This window comes from Peromyscus eremicus, chromosome 4 (assembly GCF_949786415.1).
Source record: "Peromyscus eremicus chromosome 4, PerEre_H2_v1, whole genome shotgun sequence".
Classification (NCBI taxonomy): Eukaryota; Metazoa; Chordata; class Mammalia; order Rodentia; family Cricetidae; genus Peromyscus; species Peromyscus eremicus.
This window is the reverse complement of record NC_081419.1, coordinates 69,183,372-69,195,790: the sequence shown is the minus strand read 5'-3', so window position 1 is coordinate 69,195,790 and position 12,419 is coordinate 69,183,372. Positions and strand designations below refer to the sequence as shown.

At 51.4% G+C, this 12,419-nt stretch overlaps 1 protein-coding gene across 1 annotated transcript in view; it reads left to right on the top strand.

Annotated features, from left to right (window-relative positions):
- The window catches only part of Tspan18 (tetraspanin 18), a 141,744-nt gene that overhangs the window by 15,970 nt on the left and 113,355 nt on the right, over nt 1–12,419 (top strand). Inside the window, exon 2 of the mRNA XM_059260981.1 lies at nt 8,016–8,096. The gene's annotated coding sequence lies outside the window, so the exon portion shown is untranslated. The remainder of the gene's footprint in view (nt 1–8,015; nt 8,097–12,419) is intronic.

Below are 12,419 nucleotides of genomic sequence, written 5' to 3'. Positions count from 1 at the left end.
TCTGTGTCATTGTGCTCGTCACTTTTCCTGTCTCCTCAGCTAGGTTGAGTTTCTGGGGTTCAGGGGGTTTGTGGAGCTGAAGTTCCTCTCTAAGCCTCTCATCCCAGGTGGCTAATATTCTGGCACACAGTGATTCAGGCAGAGATGCTGGGGTTGAGAGGCTAGGCTTTGTCCGTGACAAACAGATGAGCCAAGCTGTTGGGGATAGGCAAAGGTTCCTCTTAGGAACTTGGCCTTGTTGCCTATGAGTACAGACATTTCCAGCCCTCATTCCTGACTCTGTCATTTAGAGTTCGGAGGGCTGGACACATTCCACATAGAAAACGGCCTTGGCTCTTCTCTCTTAGGATGGAACTAGGCTCTCTGGATTTTTAACTTTGTTTCTCAACCAAGGTCCTAAAGGGGGTAAAAGTTGCTGGCCATCTCCAACTGGGAAGGGAGCTGCAAAGGGCTGTATTAATCTCTGTACTATGAATTTTAAAGCCCTGTAGCCTCACGTGTTGGGAGACCCTATCAAAATGCTAATAGCCCTGTGTTCCTACCTCCTGCAGCCCCTTTTGCATTCGAGAATATTTATGTGGGAGCAGGGAAGAATTACAAAGAGTCGAGGTGCAGTTCGCCTGGGCTCCTGTGGGTTATAAAGCCGGAATTAATAGCCCCAGCTGCGAAGGAAAGCTGCGGTTTACCACAGGCTGGGCTCTTCCCTCAGCGGCAGGTTCAAGTTCTCAGCTTTCGGCTTCCTTTCTAGCGGCGGGGTGGCCGCTTTAAAATATCTCTATTACCACCATGTGGCTTTTTAAATACCGCTTCTCTGGGAGGCAAAATAGCCGAAGACGTGTAGCTCACAGGTTTAAGGCTGCACATTGCAGCCATGTGGCATGCGCGGTACAACTCATAGCAAAGCCAACACCAGCGCAGAGACTGGCTTTGTTCTAGACTCTGGTGTCAGAGCGTGGGAGGTTCCAGAAGCCTTGGAGACACTAGCCGTATTTACACAGGCAGCCCAATGGCATGGGAGCACGGAACTTTGGCTGTCTCCGTGGAAGGACACACATCATGGTCTTGGTTACCAGTGGCATGGTGTCATAGCTTGAGTGGCTTTGACTGCAGCCCTGGGTTCTGAACCTCCCTCTTCCAGGCTTAGCTCTGTGGCTTTGGACAGGGCCTTGGGCCCCCTTGAACCTCACTTTCTTGTGTAGGAACACCCACCTCTTGCTGGAAGCCCTGCAAAGCCCACGTTTTCCACAGGTTTCTTCAAGCAGGTGGCTCTACAGAAAGACCATGGGTCCTGGGACCAGGGGACAAGCAGTCTGGGCTCCACCTCTGTAGACAAATCCCTGAAGCCACTAAGGCTTGCACGTTCCTCTGTTGTCAAATGACCAGCAAGTCTGCAATCATGGGTGAGCAGCAGCCAATAGTTAGGATGTCAGGATCCCTGCCCTTTCTCTGTGAGGCCTCACCAGGATTCAATTGCACATGTGTGCTGGGCTCCCAGCACCTCTGCCTGTAAAATGGGCATGTTGCTCATGTTTCCCTTGCATCTGGGAAAAATGAGAGTAGAGTTCAAATGTGAAGTGAGGTCTTGGGGTGCTCCTGGCCATACTCTTCTCCAGGCCAGGATCAGGCAATTCCAGATAGGATGAAATGGGGCGCAAAAGCAGCTTGGCACCAGCTGATAGCAGGAGGGCTCCATGGCCATACACTCTCCTTCCCCCTGACTGTCTAAGGCAGATCTGCAAAGGAAGTCACAATGAGACTCTTGTCTAGCAAGTGCCATTGTCACAGACAGTCCCCAAGCCCCTGAACAGATGGGAGGCGGGACAGGAGTGTTATTAACAGTGGGCACCAGGACTCTACAGCTTCTATGCTAATTCATGGGGTTGATACACTGGCACTTGTCTTCTCGGCCTCCTCAGGCCCACAACAGCTAACTGGCTCAGACTGGGAGTCTTATATGGCCCTAGAGCCCTCCTGCCATCAACGGGCATCAAGCTGCTTTTGCGCCCCATTTCATCCTATCTGGAATCGCCTGATCCTGGCCCAGAGAATAGTATGGCCAGGAACACCCCAGGACCTCGCTTCACATTTAAATTGAATCCTACTGTCATTCCCCCTGCCACCCACCAGATGCAAGGAAACACGAGCAACATGCCCATTCTATAAACAGAGGTGATGGGAGCCACGGTCTACATGTGCAATTGAATCCTGGTGAGGCCTCATAGAGAAAGGGTTGGGATCCTGACATCCTGTAAGACCCTTGGGGGACTCTTGCTGCAGTACCTGGAGCCCCTGTGCTGTTGGGATGGCCCTCTACTCATCCCTCTCTGAGCATGCTATGGTCCCAATACCATCCTATTGAGACACCAGGACACAATTAGTAGGCTGACTCAGAGATTCATTACTAGGCCTGATGAGGCTGAGTGACAGCAGCCCCCGCCACCCCTACCCCCCACAGGACAAGTGCAGGTGGAGAGTCTTGCTGGGCCTTGGATATGCTCAGTACCCCAGCAGCTTCATTAAGGGCCACCTGGGACCATGAGACACAAGACGAAGCAGGAATGCATCCCAGCATGCCTGAGTTCTGCTCGCCCTCTACTCCCAAGCTAACCCCCCATGTAGCTAATTTAAAACAAAGCAAAACAAAGCCATGGCTTGGTTTGGAGCCATGAACTGTGGAGCTTTTATCTGTCAGCAGCAATGCCTTAGGATGGCAAAGGGCCAGCCTGGGTTCCGGGGACTTGGCATGGATGCCCTGCAAGGTGCTCAGGGAGAGCTGCATCTGGACGCCACAGCCTCTTCCAGGACCCGAGACCCAGGGTCCTGGTCTCGGGACTCACCAGGAGCTAGGAAGTGATTTGGGAAGCTGCAACGGTGAATCAAGAGCCAGGGTAAAGAAGGGAGGTGCAGACAGGGAGAGAGACTGGGGCAGGGAGAGGGATCGAGTGAGGGGGTTCGGGCAGGAGCTGGCGAGGCAAAGGCTGGCTGGCTTCCTCTTGGAACCTGATGACTTGGGTCCTGCCACATGGAGAGACTAAACCCATGTTCTTCAACATTATCTGGGAACAATGTATGGAATATTCCAGAGTCCAGCTGTTGCTAATTAAATGCTGGCTTGTGGATGGGGAGGCAACACATCTGCTCTCTGGGCAGAAGCCTCAGGGAAAGAGGGGGTAGGCGCCAAGGATTGTGGCTAGGGACCACTCACTTTGGTCACTCCCCTTCCCTCCTAATTTTTTTTTATTGTGGTAAATAAATACACATAACACATTCACCACTGTGTGTGTGTGTGTGTGTGTGTGTGTGTGTGTGTATGTGTGTGTGTGTGTATGTGTGTGTGTGTCTGTGTGGCGTGAAGGCCAAAGGTCATCACTGGGTGTCACCTTCAACCACTCTACACCTTATTTTTTGAGACAGGGTCTCTCACCAAACTCGGGACTTCCTGATTTGTTTAGACTGCCCAGCCAGCTAGCCCAGGGATCCTTCTCTCTCAGCCTCCACAGTGCTGATGGGTGTTGGGGATCCAAACTCAGGTCCTTGTTCTTGGCCCCTTAACTGATAATCTTATAGATCTGTTTGTCCTCCATCTGTCCTTTTATCATCCACCCACCAGCCCATCCAACTCTTCACCTACCCACACATTCACCCAACTGTCTTTGTGCTTACCCATTTACCTGTATCTCTCAGCCCCCATACCTACACCCATCCACACACTCACCCACTATCTATTCATCCATCCATACACGCACCCATCATTCATTCATTTATCCCCCACAACCATCTACCTATCCACCCACACTCATCCACCTACCTTCTGTCCCTCCATTCCTACAACTCCATTTTAACTACTTTTTTCAGCCACAAGTTTTCATAACTCATTCTCTACCCGCCTACCACTCATCTCTCTTAGCAGCTATCCATCCATCTATCCAGCTATTATTTACTGAGCCTGGGCCTGAGCTCACAAGGGAAAGGGCAATGAATGGGGGAAGATACTGTCGCTATTTTGGCAGAGGCGATAGTCTGGTAGATGGGAAAGAAATCACAAAAACAAAACATGTATATTATGTTACCCCCACACCCAGACACAAATTATTAAGGGACCATAAGAGAACTGTGTTTTATTATATCTGTGGTGATACTGGGAAGAGTCATCAGAAAAGATGGTTGAAGGGAGGTTTTGAAGGTGGTTAGGTGTTTGGCAAACGTTGGGAGGAGTAAAGCTCAGAGTTGGGAAAGGACAAAGAATTCCAGGAGGAGAGAATATCTGTAAGGTAGAGCCCAGCACGCTGGCGGGATGGTTCAGGTGAGTTCACTTTGACAGGTGTATGTTCCTACCGAGAGGTCCTGAAGATGGGCCCGGGGGCCAGTGAGGATCAGATGATAAAAGATCTGTATCCCTGCAGAAGGAGGCCACAGAACCCACGGTAGACAGACCCAGTGCTCACTGTACACGTAGGAGCTTGCTGTGACAGCAGAGATGGCAGGCTGGAGGGAACAGCAGAGATGAAGGCAGGGTGGAAGGAATGGCAGGAGGCTGGACACTGGCAGCGAAGCTTTGGATCTCCTCTGCAGTCAATGGACAGGCGATCGTGAACTTGAGCCTGGGTGCACATGGGTAGAAGCTATGGGGATGAAGGATTTAGAAGAAGGAGCTGGAGGAGGAAGGATACGTGGGAAACCACAGAACAGTGGACAGCTTGTTGGTTTCATAAGGGCGTTGTGTTGTGAGGACTCAGGAGACAACATTCCAAAGGCGGGGGGGGGGGGCATTATCAAAGGGGTACACCTTGTTGTGTCAGCTTGCTGTACTTATTTATCTGTCTAATGTGTATGTGTATGGAAGTTTTGTCTGCATGGATGTGTATACTTCAAACGTGTGCCTGGTCCCCAAGGAGCCCAGAAGAGGCCATCAGAGCCTCTGGAACCAGTGTTACAGATAGCTATGAGCTGCCAGGTGGGTGCTGGGAATAGAACCTGGGTCCTCTGCAAGAGCAGCCAATGCTCTTAATTGCTGAGCCATCTCTCCATCCCCAGACTGCTGTATTTCAATCAAAGGGTAAGGGACTGGAGAGAGAGAGAGAGAGAGAGATGCCCACAAGTCCTCCAACCCAAGCTTGCACTGTAGTAAATTTTAAAGTACCGCTTTTTTCAATATAAATTTTTAGCATCTCAGAAACCAGACTGCATCATATAAAAAGTGAGGTCATAATTAATTAGATTAATTGGCACTATTAGATGTACTTAAAATTACAGTGATTGCGATCTTGGAGCCTGGCGTCAGGCTCTTCGCTGCCTCCGCCTTTGCCTTTTTCGGGGAGTCCCCCATCGGCCTCCAAGCTACCAGACTTGGCTCTTTCTCCCAGGTGAGACTTTGGGGCTCTGTGTAAGGGGATCCCTTGTGCTCAAGGCCACTTGCTGAGCTAGGTTTTTGGTTTCAGCTGTGGCCAACCTCAGACCTCAGGGGGAGCTTTGCCCGAGGTAAATCTGGTCTACAGGAGTGGAAGTTGAGTGGGAGTGGAGGCCCTCCTGCCTGGCTCCTGGCCTTTCCTTTCAACAGGTCAAGGGTCACTACCCACATCTGGCTACCATCTTTTCACACTTGTTTCCTGGGACCCTTTTTCTTGTCTCCCAGGGGTTTTCTGGCTGGAACATGGGTGACAACCACCCTCCCCAGGGGCAGAAGGGATAGGAATGAAATCCCAGCAGAGTGGCCTCCTGTGGGATGAGGCTTGGCGGGAGGTTGGTCTTTCCTGGCTATGTGGAGACAGTTCATCTCCTTTAGGGTGCAGGAAGGTGGGATCCGTCTGCCCTAGAGATGCTCCGGTGGGAGCAGCTGATGTGGAAAGTGATTTTGTCAGAGCAGGGCCTGTTCAACCTCCTGACATGAGCCTGCAGCTGCCTCTGGCTGGAGCCTTTAATTTCGTTAATGTGTGACATTCACTCAAGCTGCATGGCTGACGGGCATGCTTGACATTAATACGTGTTCTGAGTGTTCCCCTGAGCTCATAAAAACTCATTATCAGTTCTGAGCCAGTAAATGCAGTGCCTGCTCCTCAGAGGTGCCCCGGGCAGTGGAACCTTGGACATCTGTCTTCGCCAGTCATCAGACTCCTCCTTTTGTCCTGGGACACTGTGTCTCAGCCCCTGGGAGAGGACCCGAACAGACATCCATCCCCTAAGCAAAACCCTTGCTTCAGGTTTACAACCAAGACAAGAGGCACCTTCTGACTGTACTTCACCATGAGTCTATCTGATATAGACATGCTGCCATGGACACCAAGGCACGGTGGTAGCAAGGTTCTCCTGGCCTGAAATGGACATGGCCGTTGGTATCTGATAAGCAGATGATAAAGAAGTTTGGTCCACAAGTACCGTGGGATACGTTAAGAGCCAAGAGTGTGGGCATTCTCACTCAAAAGGGTGCAATGCTACAGACAAGTGAGGTGTTCATCCTGTGTGTTAAGGCTCCATTTGTTATCTGTGTGTCACAGAGGTGTGTGCAACACAGTCAGATGGCAATAGACGTGGATCACATCCGCAGACTGTGCTAATGTTCTACTGAGTATTTCGGATGGATAAGTAGGAATGTTCACTTCTGGGTCTGAAAATGAAAACTCTAGCCAGGTGTGGTAGCTTATAGCCCTGGGGAAATGGAGGCAGGAGGATCAGGAGTTCAGGGTTAGCCTTGGCTATGCAGTGAGTCTGGGCTCAGTGAGATTCTGTCTCCAAAATACAAACAAACAAAAACCCCTCCAAAATGAAAAGTCTCTATGCACACGTGTCTGTGTGAGAGAACACACTTTTGTGTGCATGCACACACACATCATATATGCATTCATGCATGTATGTGTTTGTGCATATGTCCAAGTGTGCACATATGCATACACGGTGTGAATATGTTCATACATGTGAACATGTGTATCAGTGTGTGTGTGTACCTTAGATTCCTTCAACTGCAGCACTCTTCTGACCCATGATCCATTAGGTTCCCAGGGCTCACACAGCCGGATGACACTGCACAGATAGCCAACTAAAGCCAAGCCATGGCCCCGGCCATACCACTCCCCACCAGTTAACATACTAAGAACCTCTCTCCTGAAGGAGACCTTAAACTCATCCCTGTCCCACTGGGACGTGTCCCACGTGGAAGCAGTACGTTTGTCACCCTGGGCTCCTCAGATCTGAGATCTAGTCCCCGTATTGCCAAAACTTTCTGTTTAGACTTTGAGACGTTTACTTACCTCTTCTGTGCTCAGGGTCTTCAACCCTGAAGTGGGCAGTCTTTCTCATGGTGGCGTCCTGGTCTCTGCCTTAGGTGGCATGAAGTGACAGGGCCTCCTCTGTTCAGTTTGGCTCAGTTCTTGTGGTCAGAGGGTCACAACTGTGACCTTGCTCCCACCTCTCTGCCTTGGTGGCTGCAAGCCTTGCTTATTTTACTCAGCTGTGTGTGACAAGCCAGTTCCTGGGGCTAGTCTAAGCCTTGCCTAGCCAATACGTCACTAGGATGTGTTGAATGTTGCCCTTCTCCTGTCACTCCTCCTCAGTGTGATAGGAGAGATGGAGAAGGAGAAGCTGCTTCTGAGCCACCCTATGGAACTGAGATGTCACCTCCATGCTCCCGCCCCCTTTGTGTATCTCTTCATGTACAGTACTTGAAATTATAGACCTGCCCAAAGAGCCTGCATTCATTGGGTGATGGTGGACTTTCCTTCAGTTGCTCAGAAAGCCCTTTCCAGCTCAAAGCAAACATGCTCAGGCTGGTGTTCTGGTCTGTTCAGTATTGGGTGCATGAGTCCAGGTTGTCTAGGGCTGGAGTGGGGGACAAAAATATGGGGATGAAAACTGGAAAGACAGAGGATGCCATCTGGGAAGCTTGGGCAGCTCTGGAAGTCTCTGTTGGTACAGTGTTGAGGGGGAGGGGATCCTGGGATAAGAGTGTGTGTCTGGACAGAAGTGACCCCAGAAGCCACATGCACATGCCCCACTAACCCTTGCTTTCCCTCTTCCTCCTCTAGAGTTTGCTCCGAAGCCCAGCATCAGGAGACTTCAAGGGGACCTCGGTGCCTCCCCAGGAAGAAAGACAACAGCTGGAAGAGGTAGGATTTCATGATGTAGTGGTGGTGGCCTTGTTTAATCAAGATGGCCGGACTTCTCATCTGTCTCCTGCCCTCCAAAACCACCATGAGTCTTGGGGCTCATGCCCTAGGAGTATGGGGCAGGGGAGAGCAGCTTTACCCCAGTCTCCATGCCCTGATGTTAATTCAGGGATGGCAGAAGCAACTGGGGTCCATCCAGGAAGTGGGAACTAGCTCTCTGAGGAGGACACAGCTCCCATGATCCCTTTCTGGTCACCCTCAGCATCCACCCCAGTCTCAGGACTGTGAGGAGGAAGCAGCCCCCTAGAGTGCCTACCACCGTGAGGGTGACATTTAACATCATAGGACAAGCACCCGTCCCCTTGTCCATGATAATACTGAGCGTAACAAGACTGAGTTCTGCCTCTGGGGCTCCAGGACCCCAGAAATGCTGAGTGGCCTCATGGAAGGTTCCTGAATGAAGAGTTCAGGCCTACTGTCTTCTGGCCGGCTGCAACCACCAGTGCGTGTGATCTTGGCACTGTTTCTACCTCCATTTTAAAAGAGTAGAGAAAGCCTGGGGTCTGAGAGGCAAAGAGACTTTCTCAAGGTCACATAGCACTGAGTGACAGGGCAGGATTTGAACCCCTGACTAAATGGCACCATGGTTCTGGGTCCTTTACTCATTCTGTGACTTGAGGCTCCAGGCAAAGCCAAACCTATTAACTAAATTTCTTGTGTGAAATTCTGGTTCCTAAAGAAGCATGAAAGTGGGTTTTTTTTCCTTTGTCCTGGGGGCTCCATGTTTTTATACTGGACTTTTTGTAAAATACTCGTGAGTCTTAGTTTTCTGTCCTTGAAACTATAAAAATAACATCTCCTCACGCTATCCTGGGGAGAGACGGGGAAGATTCTAGAAGTACCCCACACAGTTTCTTGTGTGGGCCCCTCTGTTGCTTTCCCATGCCCAGGGTTGTTGTCCGCAGGGCTTGGTCATTGCATACAGATTTGCTGCGCAGTAGGCTGGTGGTATTTCCTATCTAGATGCCCAGCTGTCTGTGGCTGGCCAGCACTCAGCCACCTTTCTCGTTGCTGGTTCAATTCCTCAGCTGTTTCGTGCTAGGCAGCTGGCTGCCTGGGTGTGCTTTTGGCTTCCGTCTAAGGCTGGGTGGCTAGCAGAGCTGGGATTGGCTGAGGTTCTAGCGGACAGTGGGCTTTGGGGCACCTGCAGTTCTCCAGCTCTGCAACCTCCAGCAGTAGCCTCAGCCTCGATCCCCACAGACATATACAGAGCCCGGAGCTGCCCCGTTTCCTTTATGAGAGGGCTCAAGCTACTGGGAGAGAGCTTGCCTCCCCAGGACCCTCCTTCAGGGCAGCAGGAGTCGTCACTGGGTCACCCTCCGGAGGGAGTCAGGAAGCCTGAAGGTTGAGCCTGGACCCTCCTCCCGACAGACAAATGCCAGACACAGGAAACAACATCAAGTGGCCTCCAAGCAACAAGCAGAGTCCAGGGTCTGCGTGGTGCTGCCTTGTGCTGGGGCCTAGCTATGCCTAGCGAGTGAATGACAGCTCATCTCTGAAAAAGGCAAATAGTGTGTACCTCTTTGGGTCAAGGCGCACATGCTTCCCAGGCTATCCCATTCTGCCCTCTCAGCTCTCAACCACTCTGTAATCTCAGTACTATTATCAGGTGTGGCGAGGGAAGGTGATGGCCAGTAGGAGTCACCTGCTCCGTTTGCTTAGAACAATGGCAGCCCTCTTGGGGTCCTGTGGCCTCTTAGAGGACCTTCCTAAAAATACCCAGGCCTCCTGATGGAAGAGTGGATGTTTATCAACGAACCGTGATGTTACCCAGGAGACACATACCTTTTCCTGTGCCTGGTCTAAAAACGGCTGGGAGAGGGGTCTGGATTGTGTCAGCGAGCACTCAGTCCTGATGTTCTGGGGCGTGAGGCCATCCGGGGTGGGGGCTGCTTTCCCCGGCTTCCACTCCATTCTGACATATCACTCCCGGTCACCCTTCAGCAGGTAACTCTTGGTTGTACCAGTACTCAATGGGTGAGGGCCACTGGAGTGTCAGGGAAGTTGGCGACCCGCACCAGGGCTCATGTCTACCAAGAGGTTAGGGAGGAACTCAGCACAGGCCTCCCGCCCCTGAAACTGTCTGCTGAACACCCAAAGGGCACAGCTTCCGTGCATGGTGACGCCCTTCCCTAATTCTCTACCCATTTGTACAATGTGCATGGGACGGGACAAAAGAAGTTCCCAGTCGGTCACCTTTCATCTCAACACTCAGGCAAGAAGATCAAGAGAGGTCAGACTTGGCTACACAATGAGACCTTGTATATGGAGATATGAAGAGGGAGAGAGGGAGAGAGAGAGAGAGAGAGAGAGAGAGAGAGAGAGAGAGAGAGAGAGAGAGAGAGAGAGATTTCTATCTTGCCAGCCAGCCCTCTAGGAAGTCTTCAGAGATCTGCCCACAAGAAGCAGATGGCAGGAGGGAGTGGGTGATGGAGGGAGACCCCACTGCCCCAGCAGAGGATGCTCGCAGCTCCATTTTGTCTGTTTTGTTTGGTTGCTGTTGTTCGTGCCTTCTTTGATGTCCTGTCCAAGAATCCATTACCAGATACAAGGTCTCAAAGAGCCGCCTCTGTTTTCTTCCAGGAGTTTGTAATTCTAGCCTTAGCCTCAGAGTGTTGACTCCTTTGGGAGTACTAATTTTCTGTGATGTGGGATAGGGAATAGCGGCTGTCCCAGCTCCATCAGGCACCATCCTTTCCCCATGGTTTGTCCGTTCCTCTTGCTGAAAATGAATCAGTCATGGACATGTGAGTTTATTTTTACATCAGTCTTTCAGGTGTGGGTTTGTTTCTTGACTTTGAGCTCCATTCCACTGGTCAGGTATCTGTCCCTAGATTTTGGTGGCTGCACCTTTGGGTGTGATTCTGAGGCTCACTGCTGTGCTTCAAAGCTCCCCAGGGAACTCCAGTGTTCAACCAAGGTTGAGCACGCCTGGGCTTCCCAAGCAGGTGAGATGGGGGCATCTGAGAGGCTGCTGGAAAGATGGAGAAGAGAAGGCATGGGGCGGGGAGACTGTGATGGAGTTGAGAGTCTGAGACCGGAAGGCAGATAGACCAAGAGTCCCACCCTCTGGAAGACCTTGGAGATGGCAGGTGACCTTGATCAACTTGCTTTCCACTCCCTATAAGACTTGGAGCTAGACTTGGATGTTGTGACAGCTCTGCCTTCCTGTGTGACCTTGGCCAAGGCACTCAACTTCTCTGAGCTCTGTCTCTGTCTCTAAAAGGTGGACCAAAATTCTATTTCTTCTCACACAAAGGGTTGGGAAGGGGCCTGATGGCTCAGCCGTGCAAAGAGTTGAGTAGCTCAATGGTGACTGAACAGATTGGATCTCTACCTTGGGTTCTTACTTCACCCTCAGGGATTCATACGGCTGTGGGGCACTGGCTCTAATGGGTCAGGACATCTCCTTGGGCTGAGCAGGAACCTCTATGCTCTCTCTACCTGGCCTGAATCTGCTTTCTGGGGCTGCAAAGAAGAAGTGTGGCTATTCTTCACACGCCAGCCCCAGCCCTGCTCATCTGCTGGTTGAGGGGCCCCAGATACCTTGACCCGCCCTGGGATGCAAAGGTAGGCGCTGTCTTGACTTCCTGAGTACCCTCCTCTGGGCAGACTCAGCTTGCATCACTCTCCTCCTCAGCCCCCAAGTTCAGCCTGACTCTAGCTAGGTTCTGACCCCACTCAGGAGAAGCCTTATGTTCTTGACGCTAGATGTGATAATGCGGTACAGTAATTCCCACACCCTGATGGGGTTCCAGCTTCTTCTCTGCATGTTTTGAAGCTGCAGACAAGATCCACCATGACTGGGGACACCACATTGGCCAGTGGTTCATCCGTAGGCATGAGGGCCCAGTACCTGAGGGGAGAACTCCAGGTCCCTCCTTGCCGGCTATCAGCCTGGGTGATGGTCTCAGCCCGTCCTCTAGCCTGTGAAGATGCCCATAGGACTTCAGGGCACTGACTGTGAGGATGGAGCACCAGTGTCCCCAAGTGATGATGTCATTGTCTGGCTTGCAGTTCCACATGGCCTGTGTTTCTCCCGTTCTGACTCAGTTCTGACTCAGGGTCTCCAGCCAGAACATAACTTCACAAAGCGTCTTCCAGCCACATCTCTCCTATAGCTGCCTCCTCGCTCTGGGCCTGAGATGTGTATTAGGGACAGAGTCTCAACACCCAGGTCTCCTCCTCACTCACCCAATGCCTTCCAGAACTTTCTAGCTTAGACTGGTCCTGTGTATACCTGTAACTCACAACAGCCCCTAC